Source organism: Aegilops tauschii, chromosome 3, assembly GCF_002575655.3.
Source record: "Aegilops tauschii subsp. strangulata cultivar AL8/78 chromosome 3, Aet v6.0, whole genome shotgun sequence".
NCBI classification, from domain to species: Eukaryota; Viridiplantae; Streptophyta; class Magnoliopsida; order Poales; family Poaceae; genus Aegilops; species Aegilops tauschii.
In genome coordinates, this window is record NC_053037.3 from 9,051,882 (window position 1) to 9,066,071 (window position 14,190).

The following is a 14,190-nucleotide window of genomic DNA, read 5'->3' on the forward strand; positions in this document are numbered from 1 at the left end:
GGAAACCATCAAATCCTTCTGGTGAAGTTGCAAGCCTGGTGAGGATTTTCTGTGCTTCCTCATCACCTTGATAACCTGCCTGTACGTCCTCCAGCCAGGCGGGCACAGCAGAAGTGATCGCTGCCAGATCGCCTTGAGGCGGGCCTGGGCGGCGAGAGAGCGCGTTGGCAGCTCGGTTGTCAGTGCCCTTCTTGTAGATGATGTGATAGCGAAGGCCCAGGAGTTTGGCCATGATCTTTTGTTACCAAGGAGTTGCCAAGCGCTGATCATCCAGGTGAATGAGGCTCCGTTGGTCGGTGTGAATAGTGAACTCATCGTTCTGCAGGTATGGGCGCCAGTGATCCACGGCCATCAGGATCGCGAGCCCCTCCTTCTCATAAGTAGACAGGGCGCTGTTGCGCGGCCCGAGTGCTTTACTCAGGAACCCAACTGGATGCTTGTCCTGGGAGAGGACCGCGCCAATTCCGTGCACAGAAGCATCGGTCTCCAAGTGGAAAGGTTCTTGAAGTCGGGTAAGGCCAGAACGGGAGCTGAGATCAGGGCTTGCTGGAGTGCCTGGAAGGAGCCTTCTTCCTCGTCCGTCCAGCGGAAAACCGTACCTTTCTTCAGCAGGTCTGTCAGCGGCCGGGAGATGAGGGCGAAACCACGGACGAATTTCCGATAATACCCTGCTAATCCCAAGAATCCACGCACTTCCTTCACCGTTGTCGGGGGCGGCCAAGACTGGACGGCCGCGATGTTCTTTGCATCAGTGCGAACCCCTTCCTTGCTGATTACATGCCCAAGGTAGAGCAAACTAGGTCGAGCAAAAGAGCACTTGTTGCGATTGATTCTGAGATGGTGTTCCTTCAGCAGGCTGAACACTTGGCGCAACAACCGAACGTGAGTGATCAAATCTGAGCTGTGGACAAGGATATCATCAATGAACACCAGCACTCCTTTGCGTAACAGCGGAGACAGGACGATGTTCATGCCCCCTTGAAACGTGCTGGGGCCCCCAGTGACTCCATACGGCATGACCTTAAACTCGAAATGTCCATGGTGCGTCTTGAAGGCTGTCTTGTATTCATCCCCCTGTCTCATGCGAATCTGGTGGTATCCTGCCCTCAGGTCCAAACTGGTAAAGAAACACGAGCCCGCCAACTCGTCCAGCAGCTCGTCAATGATGGGGAGGGGGTAGCGATTCTTGATCGTGATCGCGTTGAGGTGGCGATAATCTACGCAAAACCTCCAGGTCAAATCCTTCTTCTGCACCAACAGCACCGGTGAGGCAAACGGGCTCACGCTGGGCTGAATGATTCCTTGGGCGAGCATGTCGGCCACTTGCTTCTCCACCTCATCCTTCTGCGATGGGCTGTGTCGGTATGGTCTGAGATTTACCGGTTTTGCTCCTGGCACCAACGGAATAGCATGGTCGAACGCTCGATGTGGTGGAAGTCCCCTTGGTTCTTCAAAAAGCACTTCATATTGCTCAATCAGCTCGCTCACTTCAGCTGGCAATGGTGGCTCCTTGGCCTGTTCCTGAAGGGCGCAAAGTTGCACCACTCGAGCGACGGCAGAGTTCTGTATCATGAAATTGAGCTCGTCCTTGGATATCATCTGACAGGAGGTGGTGTCGGCCCGAGCTCCCTGCAGATGCACTCGCTTGCCCTGGTACTCGAAGCTCATCGTCTTTTCCAGCCAATGGACCTGCATCGGGCTATGTGTTGCGAGCCAATCGATGCCGAGAATGGCGTCGTAGCACCCCAACGGCAGAACTTTGAAAGTGGGGTGGAATTCCACCCCATGAGATCGCCACTGGCAGTCAGAAACCTCCTGATCGCTGCGCATCTGCTCCCCATTGGCCACCCGGACTGAGAACGGGTGTCGAGCAGCTTGAACCCCTTGTAACCTCTCAGCTAGAGCCGAACTGACAAAACTATGCGACGAGTCGGAGTCAATCAGCATAAGCACTTCTCTGTTCTGCACCCAGCCATGGAGGCGCATAGTTGTGGGCGAGTCGGCGCCTTCCACCGCCTCTCTAGACAGCACACAACAATCTGCCGACGGCGCCTCCAGTTGCTCTTCCTCCGTTTCTGTCGCCGGCGAGTGCAACATCTCGAGCATTTCTTCGACGACGTGAAGCTGGACCATAGGCCCGCAGCGATGATCGCGGCCCCACCGTTCACCACAGGTGAAACAGAGCCCCTTGGCCCTTCGGTAGGCACGCAGCGTCGACATCCGGTCGTCGCTTGCCGGTGCTCGAGCCGCCTCCGTGGCGCGGCGGTCCTCTGCACGCGCATCCGAGCTGCTCCCCGCCACTTGTCGAGGTAGTGGTGGAGGTGGTAGGGGAAGGGCTGTGCGCGGAATGGCCCGGGAATGGGAGCCACTAGGAGCCCGCCGATCGTCTCTCTTCATAGCCTCCAACACCTCTTCCTGCAAACAGGCCAAATCCACGGCAGTATCGAGCGTTTAGGGTCGATGCAACAAAACAGCAGCTCTGATTTCCTTAAGCAGACCATCTACAAAATGAGTAATAAAGAAAGCCGGCTCCCAAGAGGTGTGATGGGCAGTGAGATTATGCATGAACTGAGTGAATTTGTCCGCATATTCGGTTACGGACCCAGTCTGTTTGAGACCATTAAACTGACGCAAAAGGACTTGAAATTCCTCCCGACCAAATTGCAAACAAACAGCAACGGCGAAATCGGCCCAACTAGAGTACAGAAGATGTGCTTGTGTAGCTTGAAGCCAGGAAAGAGCCCCATCAGTGAAGTACATAGCAGCACAACTCACCCAAGTGTCGGGAGAGAGTGAGCAGACTCGAAAATAGGCTTCGCACTTCAGCCGCCATGGCCGAGGCTGACTGCCGTCGAAAATGGGGAAATCAAAACGCGGAGGAAAAGGCAGGCGAGAAAAATTTCGATCCCCCGCAAACGAACTCTCCCCGGAATGATGAGAATCGAACGCATCGGTGACCGGAGGCGCCCCCAGGGTGTGCTCACCCGGTGACTTCCCCCGGTGAAGTGTTGTGAAGCCGTGGCCCTGCCTGCCGTCACCACGAGCCGAGAGCGGCTCGCCCGCCGCTTGGCGTGGAGCCGCTGCCGTCAGAGGAAGCAGAGGAGGCAGATCCGTCAAGCGGATCGGCGGCCCTCCGTTCCTTGCCGACTCCATGTCCGCCGTTTGGCGCGATGCTGGTGCCGCCAGAGGAAGCAGGGGAGGGAGATCCCCCAATCGCGCCGGTGGCGCCTCCCTCCTTGGTGCCTCCACGTCCAGCGTCGCGGGCGTCTTCCCCGGCGCCGCCTGCGCCAGATGAGAGCGCAGATCACCCACTTCGGCCCGCAGCTCCTCCACGGACTGCTCGATCGTAGGCTTCCACCCTTGCAGCTCGAGGACGACCGGGTGGATCTCGTCGATCTTGGTCGTCAACGCTGAGATGGCCGCCGTCAGATCCGCCAACGCCTTGGTGTGCTCCTCCATCGTCGCAGCCTTGCCTCGCCTTGTTTGGATGATCGATGGGAAACGACCTGCCAGATCGGAGGGAAAAACGGCGACGGATAGGGGAGGGAAAGAGGCTCTGATTACCACTTGTTACGCTCCGGATCTATAGCTAGCAATATAGGTGGCTGTTTACAGAATCTGGGTTACAAGAATCTGAGATCGGAGGAGACCAGAGAGAAGAGGGGAAGGGGAGAGCCGCCGCCAGGTTCTAGTTCTTCGATGCCGCTCTCCGGTAAACCCTAGCCCTACTTAACCTTACTCCGGGTGTCCCAAACGTGGGCTGGGAAGCGGCCGCTGGGCCTCCGAATGCGATGGGCCCGTTCCGGCCCCGTGGGTGTTGAGGCCTGGTCTTGACAGTGTGGTACTTGGGCCGTAACACTAGGTCTGACCCTAACTGGTTACACAAGGCGCCAAGATGTTCCTCCATTCTAACAAACAGCTCTACAACGACGATCAGGCTTGTTTCACGAAAAGGCCAGTCACTGGCTAGAATAACGAACAAGTTCGTTAATTGTTCAGGTTGGTAATCAAATGGCCCGCTTTGTCATGTTTTGTTTTCCTTTTGTTCTTGTTTCGTTCATGTGGTGCGTATAGCAGGGGTACATGCCACCAAACCTTAGTCATGTCAGTTTCATATAGCCATAGCCCAAACAATGCTCCTCCTCTTTTAGCCAATTTCACGAAAAAGACCCAAGATACCAAGTGAGAGGAATGCGCCTACCTCAACACTGAGCCACCCCCGCCCCTGCCCCGACAAAAAAATTCCTTAGACTCTACTAACCCATAACCCTCTGCTTTGCATTTACAATCCATATGATGGAGAATTGCCAGCTTAGCCAAGGATCAAAGCCTCTGATACAGATGTTATGAACCACGATCAAAGATCATACTACTATTTCACATGAACACTAGAGTTTGGTGGTATTGAGTACAAACTTGGTAACAAAGAAGAAACAAGAGGGGAACAAGAGACAAACAATTAGAGTGGCATTTATCTAATTAACCCAACAATAAACCGAAGAAACAAGAAAAGAGGGCAGGTCGACTACACTTCATGATAGGTGTGTCACTTGACCCAGTCGTCGCTTGAGTAACGTTGGGCTTCACGCTTCTTTCTCTTGGACTTTTTCTGCATCGGTTTTGAACTTGCTTCAATTTTGACTTTTGTCAGGCTCATCTCATCAGGTTGTCCTTCGCCACCCATCATCCTTGCTCCAGGTGTATTTGGGTACATGGCAAGGTGTTGTCTCGGCTTTCGTGGTGACCATAATCGTTAAGCTGGGTGAAAAACTGCCAGGTGTTCACGGACAGCGATGGGCAGGAGTATATATATATTGGGATTGAACACAATCAGGCAAACGGAGATGAAAACGAATCGGACTGCAGATACGAATCGACTGTAGCGCGAGCCTGTAGGCCAATAAAAAAGTTAGGCTGAGTAGGAACCGGACACAGTATCTCCAGTTGCTAAAGACGTGTTATTACGGGTTGATCTAGCGTCGCATTAGAACAGGATTGCTGCGCGAAATCATTCAGAACAAAAACTAGCGAGGATACGAATATTTTTCAAATTTAGAATGCAAAACAATTTTTTAAAGCGAATGTTCTATCAAACTCGAACACTTTCCAAATTTGAAAACACAATTTAAAATAATCAAACATTTTCTAAGAACGGGATTCTTCTTGAAAATAATGAACAATTTTCGAAACTCTGGAATAAAATTGCAAACGCAAACATTTTTTCAAAACGGGATTTTATTTTTGAAATTCCACCCAAAAAAATGGGACACCTTTTGAACTTCTGGAAGAAAATTTCAAAACACGAATATTGTTTTAAACACAGAGCACTTTTTTAAATTCCAAACCAAAATTTGGAACGCAAATATTTTTTAAAAACTGAACTTGTTCTGGAACTCCAGAACAAAATTTGAAAACATTTTTTTTTAAAATACCGAAGAATTATTGAAACAAGACATTTTTTGAAATTCCTGAACAATATTTGAAAACACGAATCTTTTTTGAAATTTCTGAATAAATTTTATAAATGGAACATTTCTTCAATCTCCCAAACAAAATTTGGAAACATGAACATATTTTGGAATTGTGAATAGTTTTTGAAACCCAATTATTTATTGAGATCCCTCATTGTTTCTGAAAAGTTGTGAAAAAATTGAAATTTTTCAAAAAACGAAGAATTTTTAAATTTTTCGAACAAAAACTTAAAATCGGAGCATTTTGTGATATTTTTGTATTTATGGAGACACAAAAAAGAAAAACGAAAAAAAAAGGAAAAAGCACAATGAAAGAAAAGGAAACATGAAAATGAAAAAGCAATAATAACCAGTAGAAGAAACCGACAAGACAAAAAACCAGTTGAAAAACCTTCTAGAAGGTTCCCAAAACCAGAAGAAAATAACTCTACCAAAAAATACGAATGCTAAATAACGAGCCGGCTTACTGCGTTGCTCGCTCGGATATTTCTCTATGCGAAGCATCGACATTACGACTCAGTGAGAGCGTCTTAAAGGATTTTCCAAAGCTATAACCGTGTCTCAAAAAACAAAACTACAGCCAGTGGAAAATCCTATACATTGCCTTTTGGTCAGCCCATGTACGGTTTTTTTTCCTTTTTCATTCTGTTTTTTGTTTATTTCCATCTAACCAGTTTTCCTTTTCCTAGATTTCTTAGCATTTTCCTACTTCTTCAGTTTTTCAATACATGAATTTTTTCAAACATAAATGATCATTCTGTACAAAATCACAAACACTTTTCAGTGTCCGTGCACTTTTTTAAAAATCATTAATATTGAATAGAATTTATGACATTTTTAAATCCACGAACTTAAAAAAACATGAACATTTACAAAAATACGTGAACACTTTCGAAAATTTTGAATGTTCTTAAAACATAAGATCATTTTCCAAATACTCAAACATCTTTCTGAATATAAAAAACATGTTTTACATTACTTTTTTCTGAATATTTGTCAACTCTTTATTTTTTTAATGAATGATCAAAGCTTATTGGACTAACCTATTTATGGATCCTTGTGAGTTATGCAAGTAATATAAGGCGATGTATATAACCCCAAAAATAATATATCTACAATGTAGGCTTTCCTTGCCGGTATATAGCAGTTGGATCGCCCACGCGTCGTCGCACATGGGTCGACCCATTTGGGGATTTTGGTTTGGTTATCTTACTTTCACTGTTCCTTTTTCATATTTTTTAACTTTATTTTTTGATTTATTTTATTATCTTCTTTTTCTAACTTTTATTTTAGGTTTCTTTTTTCTTTTTAAAGTTTTTCCTTTTTCTATTGTTTTAGTTATTTAGCTTTTGTTTATTTTTGAAGAAAATATTTTTTAGTCACAATCAAATTTTTAAATTCAAGAAAAAAATTAAATTCTTAGATTTTCTAAAAAATAAATGAAAATATATTATAAAAAGAGAAATAGACTAAAAGTCCATAAAATTATTAACATCTTATAGTCTATTTGATACATTAGTGAACTACGATGAACTGATCTTGCTAATAGAAATAGAAATTTCGGTAAATTGCCCACCTTTGCCATTATGTAACATAAAACATTTTTGTTTTGCTCTTCTGTGAAAACAACTTTTCAAAACAAATACCCAAAAAAACCATTTCCTATAAAAAAAATACCATCCCATCGTTAACAGAAAAGGGGGTCACTACTAGAACAAAAGCAATTGTTATATGATACTTAGATTGATCTACTTGTTGCGAATATGTTTTAGAGGCAATAATAAGTGATATTATTTATTTTCAAGTTTGTAATTAATGTTTATTATTTGTGCAATAATTGCAATGATTCTCAAATCTGCAATAACGATGAGTCCCGTAGGAAAACTCATATGCATGCGTGGAATAATAAACGATAAATATATTCCTACTCTCGCCTCTAAGACAAGCTCAGGTTTTGCATGATGGTTTTGTTTTCCTAATCGTGGGCATAGTAAATTAACGAGGATGCCGGCAACTTTGAGGACACATTTGCTAGAAGAATACTTGTGCTGAACAGACCCAATTGACTGTTATACTACGAGATCATATCATCACGGGTTAATAGTATAAACACACAGATGTTAATGTATGTGTGATTCCTTAGACCATGATAGTATCAAGTATCTTCCTACTAGACGTTGTACTTTGGGGTTTATCAAATGTCAACCATAACAGGGTGATCATAACAACAACTTACAGGTGCTCCATAAAAGTACGATAAGGTACTTGATAGCTCAAGACTGAAATTTGCTCCTCCAACGATGGAAAGATATTCTTAGGGGCCTCTTGGTGTGACTGTATCCATTAGCATCGGCTTAGAAACAAAGTGACTTGTTCAGGGGGATGCCGGAATACGGGAACGAGAAAAGAGAACAAAACTGATAACACGAATAACTAGCATAGTGATCAACTGTTGGTTCACGTGGATGTCGATAAATCCCTCCTCGGGTTTTGGAATGTATCATGAAGCAAAAGGAATAGCACAGGAATAACAGGTTCACTCAATAATTCTTCTTGTGGGTATATAGGGTTAATATGGATGTCCACGGTTCCGCTATTCATCATTGAACGGAAGGAGTTTCGGTCATGTGTATACTTTACCAAACCTGCGAGGTGACACTCTTAAGGATCACCGATCTATTGACTATTAGAAGTGTAGGAGCTTATGTAATTTGCACCGAAAGAGTTTCAGATAAGGAGAAAATGTTTTGGAGAGAGAACTGGAAGGTTTTGGAAGAAAACCAGGAAAACTAAACAACCGGGAAAGTTCTGAGTAACCCTAGAATGCATCCGGAAGCTATGGGAAGGTTCCAAAAGTTTCTGAAACCTCTTGAAATATTCCGGATGGCGCCGTAGGGTTGCCATTTGGCAAGGCCCAAGTGGGGCAACCATACATGGGCCACTAGGCCCATTAGTGGGGCGCCCCCATTGCCTTGGAGGGCAAGCCGTGTGCAGCTAGGGTTGGGAGATGGGGGGCACACCTCCTTGGGGGTAGACGGACTAGATGGGGTGTACCCCATGGGGGTGCCTAGCTCCACTCCAAGTCGATCACCTCCCCTGGGTGTTATAAAAATAGGGGAGATGCAACCCCTTGGAACACATATTTTTATGTGCCCCTGGCTGCACCCTCCCTCTCTCTACTACAAATTACTCCGACACTGCTTAGCTCTAGATGGTGAAGCCATTAATTCCGTATGCGTGGATACCGGTAAGAGGTCATACGTTCGATCTTTCTTCAAGGGAAATAATTCTCATGGTTGGAAGGTATAGATCCTAGTTGCAGGAATCTGCACCAAGGATTACACCAACTCTCCTTCCCTTGCACTCTAGTTGGTAATGATCTAATCTAATCTCATCAGCATCTTCGTAGTGTTCCTGTGATTTGATTCGTAGGACGGTTTTTTGTTTGTTTATACTACGTTTCCCAACACTATTCACACCATGCACACTATATTTGATTTCAAGCAAACTGACATAAACAAATTTACAAACCAAAAGGTCATCCTAATTGATCACTAGCCGGCCTATTCATTTGCGCAATTAGATTTTGTGTATATCATCACATTACATTATATTATATTTCGGGGTTTGTTTTAACTATTTTCCTCTTAATTATTAGTAGATTATAATTTTAACCTATATGTTTGAGTAGTTGCCATCTTTCAAGGATGCATGGCAAGCATAACTGTTAAGTTCCATTGCCACCTGCTACCTCTTGAGCACTGCGTTGGTTTTTCCCTTGAAGAGGAAAGGGTGATGTAGCAAAGTAGCGTAAGTATTTCCCTCAGTTTTTGAGAACCAAGGTATCAATCTAGTAGGCGAAAATTTAATATGGGTCATACTACTATATGGTCTCATTATCCGAACCGTTAGGTTGCATAGGGATCTGAGCACACAGCTGTATAACCTGATGTATTGAGGTTGTAGGCAATATTCTGTACAGTGTTCCAGCGCCTTGTCTGTTCTGAGTTAATGCTGGAGCCCACTTTGGTCCTCTATACGGTCTTGCTTTTGTAGATTTCATGGACCGGGTTCCTCTCGCACATGGTCCGGCCACCAGTTAACGACTACCGGTCTTTTTCCCTCTGACCCCTATTCAAACTTTGAACCAGGCTCCACGCACCTGTGCCCTAGCAACGTCGCCATGTATTCAAACCTACCAGTTATTTGGACGAGTGTCTGTCCCACCAACCGGTGGCGCCTCTCATGACCAGTTTTTCTGCTATTAATCAAGTTTTGTCCACACAGCATGATTGATGATATAATTGGCACTAACCAGGCTAAGTTCTAGTTCCATGAGTTACAACGTTTACAACTCAACGGCAACCCAAACGATTTACAAGAATCAGCACAAAGACAAACGCCAGAGACAAGCTCCTTAGGAAGGCATGAGCAAGAGAACTATATTTTGCAGCATCAGCGGCAACACCCTTCTCCTGATATTTTTTCATCAGCGGCAACACCCTTCTCGTATTGTACTCTGCCCATCTTGCCCACCTCCTCAAGGCCCAGGCCATCCCTAGCATTGTCGCATGGTGCCATCACTGCCATGGCATGCTCGAAAAGGTTAATCAAAGTTTCATAAGCTTGAATTGCTTCTCCAAGTCGTACTAGTTTCAACGCCTGAACATACATTCTGTAGTGCCTCAAAGTTTGAGCAATGCCATTAATTTGATCTCACTGGAAGTGTCTTAGGTGATCAGGTAAAATATCACGTGCATCTTTCGTCCACCTCTTCAATATATGTCTCTCCGGTATTACATTATCTGGAGATTATCCACAATCTGCAAATCAAAAGAAGTGCGTTGGACTTGATGGCAACTATCATCCATCAATGTTAACAAAAATGTAATTCTTGCAAACTCACCTTCAAATGTGACAACAGTGCATGCCCATGTGCTCGAACCAACCACACTCGCATTCGAATTGCGCTTCACCATCAATCATTTTCACAAGAAAACAACCTGCACCATTTCTCCCTACGATCAGCTTGAGTGTGTTTTCCTCTGTTCAACACATCTTTCTCAAACTCTTCAACTCGGTAAGCACCTGCTTCTTAAAGTATCTGGCTAAATTGCTCGAACAGTTGCGTGTATCTCGAGTGACAAATTTTCTCGGAGCACCACACCACCCTACATGCCACACTTTGGTTATAAAAAGTACAGATAAGAAAACAATATCAGCGAAAGTCTTGGCTTACAATTTTAGTCCTCTTATCTTATAAGTTCTCATCGACCTCCCTGTCAAACTGCAACCTCATGTACTGTTCAGCATGCGCTTTGCACTCTCGCTCATCTGAGTGATTGTCATTTTCACACAGAAAACCCCTCTGAAGTAGGGCTTCGTGCATTTCTTCCTTATCTAATATAATTGTGTCATATAAGGGTGCGTCCGCACGTTATGCTTCTCCAGTAGTTTTACCCAAGCCTCCTCGAATAGTCGAACTCATATAAGGGTGCGGCAAGACCTTGTGTTCTCACACAAGGGTTTTCCCTGTTTGAAATGCAGATAGCACCGGTAATCAGCTAGACTATACTTCTGATTCCAGGTAGTACTAGGCAAAAGAAGAAAAACATAGAACTACCGAGCAACCGCACATAATTTCTTGCATTGTATTTCTCTTTTCCAGGTTGAGCCTACTCTTCCCATATCGCATACCAAATCCATGTTCCCACGAATAAAGGTTGTAGAAGTTGTACGCCTTTGCGAGCGAGTCGTTAGTGGTTCCCAACTCTGGCTGATCACTTTGTCGCCTTGCCCTCTCTGCAAAACCTCTTTTTCAATTTTTCAAGCGCACACATGATGATTGCACACGGTGCTCACTCTGGTGGATTATTGCCAACTCTCACCCTGCGGTTCATAAAGGTGAGTTTATTTAATTGTGATATCTTAGTTAGGTCGCGTAAATAATCAAGTTCCGTAATAACATTGCATCGGAAAGAATAGCTAGACCTGCCAAACTACTACGGGAGCCAACTGCATCCCCTATGGTGTACCAGCATGAACACAGGAGGGAACTAATCATTAACAGTCACAACCAAACATTTGGGCCATGCTACACTTATTTGCACTAACAGCCTAATTAGATTCCCCCAAATTACTCCTCGGGTAACCATGAGTAAAATCGTGAGGCTACATTTATCAACACCGTGCAGCATACCAATAAGTTCAGAATTTATTTTAAAAAAGGGTTCAGAATTGATCATCCTAGCTAGGTGCTACCTAACAGGGGCAATTCTTGATTGCTGTCACCCCTTCTAACCATACATTTGTTCATCACGATCTGTCTTAGTATAAGAAGACATACCAGGTAGTGCCACATAAACATTCAAACCTCGCTTCTACTCCCTCTGTAAACTAATATAAGAGCATTTAGATCACTACTTTAGTGATCTAAACGCTCTTATATAAGTTTAGAAAGGGAGTACTTATTAAGAAATTATCACGGGATTTGCGGGTGAAAAAAGCGAAACCACCGCAGCTCCAACTAATTGATTACTAGTAGTATATTTCGAAGTGCTCACCTCTCCACCCAAGACCCAACCACTCTGGGATTCCCCCCACTCGGCTTGCAAAATCGCAGCAACAGACGATTTCTTCACGCCTGCGCCGTGCCGGCTACCCACCTTGCTTCTCGCATTCAGATCCGAGCCTGCCTGCTCAACTCCGTCCGACAAGATGGTCAGCCTGCGACGGCGAACGCCGCAGCTCAGTAGAAACTACACCGGGAGAAGTTGCAATAGCAGGGGACGATTGGTTTACGTGAATGCATGATCTACAGGGAAATCCACCGATCCGCCGCCACCCATTGCTGCCGATGCCGGTTCCCCTGCCATATATTTCTTCCACTTCTCGCACAGCCATGGACTAGCTCCATTGAGGCGGCCTAGAGGTCCAGGTACGAGGCAGATCCTGTACCCGCGGTACATCTGTTATGTGCAACGTCTTGACTGTGGGTCCTACCCATGTGCGGTCCGCAATCTACGATCCACCCATACGAGCCGACAAACCGCGCTGTATACGATAGTGACGGTCGGCTGAATTACATGAATTTCGGACGGTCGCACCAGAAGCAGTAAATGACGTCTGCAGTCATCAATCAGTTCGTACGTGCGGTCCAGATAGTGCTAGCATATGATGGTATGAGCCATACCGCCGCTCTTTCTAGTAGGAGACTACATGCAAGTCACCTCGTACCTACACAAACAAATAAGAACCTTGTAACCAACGTGATAAATGGGTTGTCAATCCCTTCACGGCCACTTGCAAAAGTGAGATCTGATAGAGATAATAAGATAAATATTTTTGGTATTTTTATCATATAGATTGAAAGTAAAATAGATTCGAAACTTATATGATGGAAAATAGACCCGGGGGCCATAGGTTTCACTAGTGGCTTCTCTCAAAACAGCATAAGTATTACGGTGGGTGAACAAATTACAGTCGAGCAATTGATAGAAAAGTGCATAGTTATGAGAATATCTAGGCATGATCATGTATATAGGCATCACGTCCGCGACAAGTAGACCGAAACGATTCTGCATCTACTACTATTACTCCACACATCGATCGACTCCTGCCTGCATCTAGAGTATTAAGTTCATAAGAACAGAGTAACGCATTAAGCAAGATGACATGATGTAGAGGGATAAACTCAAGCAATATGATATAAACCCATCTTTTTATCCTCGATGACAACAATACAATACGTGCCTTGCTGCCCGTGCTGTCACTGGGAAAGGACACCGCAAGATTGAACCCAAAGCTAAGCACTTCTCCCATTGCAAGAAAGATCAATCTAGTAGGCCAAACCAAACTGATAATTCGAAGAGACTTGCAAAGATAATTAAATCATACATATAAGAATTCAGAGAAGAACCAAATATTGTTCATAGATAATATTGATCATAAACCCATAATTCATCGGATCTCGACAAACACACCGCAAAAAGAATTACATCGAATAGATCTCCAAGAAGATCGAGGAGAAATTTGTATTGAGATCTAAAGAGAGAGAAGCAGCCATCTAGCTAATAACTATGGACCCGAAGGTCTGTGGTAAACTACTCACACATCATCGAAGATGCTATGATGTTGATGTACAAGCCCTCCGTGATCGATTCCCCCTCCGGCGGAGCGCCGGAAAAGGCTCCAAGATGGGATCTCACGGGTACAGAAGGTTGCGGCGGTGGAAATAGGGTTTCGTGGTGCTCCTTGATGTTTTTGGGGTATAAGGATATATATAGGAGGAAGAAGTAGGTCGGTGGAGCTGCGAGGGGTCCACGAAGGTGGGGGCGCGCCCAGGGGGGCAGGCGTGCCTCCCTGCCTCGTGGCCTCCTCGCTTCTTTCTTGACGTCCACTCCAAGTCCCCTGGATCACGTTTGTTCCAAAAATAACTCTCTCGAAGGTTTTATTCCGTTTGGATTCCGTTTGATATTCATTCTCTACGAAACACTGAAATAGGCAAAAAACAACAATTTGCACTGGGCCTTGGGTTAGTAGGTTAGTCCCCAAAATAATATAAAAGTGCTTAGTAAAGCCCGTTAAACATCCAAAACAGATAATATAATAACATGGAACAATCAAAAATTATAGATACGTTGAAGACGTATCACCACCGAGCCGACGTATAAGCTCCTTCGGCTTACAAATATAACAACAGCTGCATGGATGCATAAAT